General features: G+C 34.1%; 1 pseudogene; it reads right to left on the minus strand.

The window, feature by feature from the left end:
• The window catches only part of LOC140474887 (28S ribosomal RNA), an 8,508-nt pseudogene that overhangs the window by 2,541 nt on the left and 3,467 nt on the right, over positions 1-2,500 (minus strand).

Below are 2,500 nucleotides of genomic sequence, written 5' to 3' on the forward strand. Positions count from 1 at the left end.
GATAAAGGTTGCCAATCTGTTCAGGGAAAGGCCGCCATCACGACATCTGGCGTATAAAACTCCATCGGTGATTGATTGCGGGAGATGTAATATTTCTTTAACAGTATTTTTGATTATATTATCTAACTTGTTTAGGTAATTTATGGAAGATTCTGATAAAATTAAGTAATAATACATCCTGGGTATAAAATAAGTTTTTAAAATCTCAAATTTTTGCACCGGTTTTAGGGGGGATAATTTTAAATTACTAATCCATTTATTCAATTGATTTTCCCAATCTGATTGGCTAACACCAATCCATGGGTCTATTTTAGCACCTAAGTATTTGTCTGTGTGCCCTGGATCAATAAATTGAATATTCTCATCATTTAGCTTCCAGTTTACCGTATCGTTATAAATAATAGTCTTATTTTTAACACTAAAATAAAAACCCTTAGTTTTTTTAGTATTAACCTCCATTCCCGTGTTATTACAAAACCTCTCTACAAGTTTTAAATTGTACTTCATTCCCTCATAAGTATCGCTAATTAATGCAATGTCATCTGCGAAAGCTAGAGTAGCGCAGTGACAGCTTTTACCATCTTGTCCTAACATAACTCCTTTCTGCCTATCCTCGATGGTCGCGATAAGCGGGTCCATCACTATGTTAAAAAGAATCGGTGACAAGGCGTCCCCTTGCTTGACACCCCGTAAAATATTGATTCTTTCAGTTTTACAATTAAAACCTTCGATTTGCGTAAAATTATTATCATACAAATTCGTTATTAATTTAATAAATAAAATCGGGAAATGGAGTCTTCTAAGAGCTGTTAAAATAAGTTTATGACCGACTGTGTCGAAAGCTTTTGCAAGGTCAACAAAGACCACTGCAAGTTCTTTCTTCCTTTTCTTTGATCCCTTAATGATGTTTTCTAGGATTTTAATATTCTCCTCACATCCTTGCACGCCGGTCATAAAACCCTTTTGCCTTTTATTTAGACTAATTACTTTATTAACCCTCCCTGCTATTATTTTAGTAAATAATCTTAAAATAATGGGACCAATTGTTATAGGCCTCCAATTATTAATATCCTTTAATTCTTCTTCTCCATTTACCTTGGGGATTAGTACGGTTCTACTAAGTTTCATATTGTCTGGAATTTTCCCAGTTTTGATCCAGATTGTATAGAGCCTTGGTAACAAAGTATTATCTTTATTGAAAATATTAATTAAATCTTTTAAGGTCATCCCATCAGGCCCGGCCGCGGTATCGACGTCTGTCGCCTTAATGGCCTGATCAACATCGTCTACCGTTATCGGGCCCAATAGGATCACCTCCTCTGATTCCTCAATTCTTTTCTCGTACTTCACAAATCCTCTTAAATTATTCTTCTCATTTGCCCTAGAGAGTCTAATTTTATAACATTCTTCTAACTCTATTTTACTCAAGGGACATTTACTTTTAGTTGGAGCCCCCATTAGGGTTCTTGCCAAATGTTGTCTATTCCTTTTATAAAGGATTTGCGTTTCCTTGAACCTTCCTTTCTTCGTACTATACCTTTTTTTAGCGTTATTCACTTTACCTCTCTTTCCTCTCTCACTATTCTTTACCTTTATTCCTCTTTCCTTATTCCCTTCCCTAGATATTACCCCTTTATTTTCCTTTCCTATTTTCATCATAATTTTTTCCATAATAATCTCGTATTCCATAAATTTATCTTTCTTTTTACCTAATTCCTCTTCAACTATTTTAATTAGATCCCCCAGTGATTTTTCACTGTGGACTAACTTCTCTATTCTATCCTTATCCTCTTGAGTAATACTCTCAAGTGGCTTTCCCACATTATCTATCCTTTCCGTCTCTACCTCCTTATTATCTACATCTTCATTCACACTAGTGTTATTAATTATTACTTCCTGATCTATGCTCCCCTCCTCTTCACAATTCTTACTCTTTTTATTTAATAATCTTCTTTTATCAGATATTTGCTTAGCCGTTTTAGATCCTATTCTTTCAGCAATAAGTTTATTAATATTTTTGCATCCCTTTAATTCTTCATCCAATTGTTGTAATTTTATGGTTTCCTCTTCAGACCAAACTCCTTTCTTACTCTTACCATTATTATTTACTACCTTTACTTTGGTCTCTATTATTCCCTGTTTCCTTTTTTCGTTTCTCAGTTTAGGATGTACATGCCTCTCATGCTGACTTAAACCTCTCATTGTTTTAAACTTTAGCGAGCATCGTTCACACCCGTGTGATTTATCATCCTCTAATCTTATCTCTCCTTCTACATTATTTTCCTCATTATTACTTTTATTACATTTGGGATAATGGCAAGCTACCGCATGGTAGCTCCCCTCCCAGTTACACTTGCTACACCTTACTCTAATAGACTTTATCCCCGCACATACTTTTAAATGTTGCCTAAAAACCCCAGTTGTATTATAATTATTTTTACAATAAACACAAGTAAAATTATCAATTGGATATTTAATTATCAGTTCTAATCTATTGTTC

This window comes from Chiloscyllium punctatum, unplaced genomic scaffold (assembly GCF_047496795.1).
Source record: "Chiloscyllium punctatum isolate Juve2018m unplaced genomic scaffold, sChiPun1.3 scaffold_1243, whole genome shotgun sequence".
Taxonomy (NCBI): Eukaryota; Metazoa; Chordata; class Chondrichthyes; order Orectolobiformes; family Hemiscylliidae; genus Chiloscyllium; species Chiloscyllium punctatum.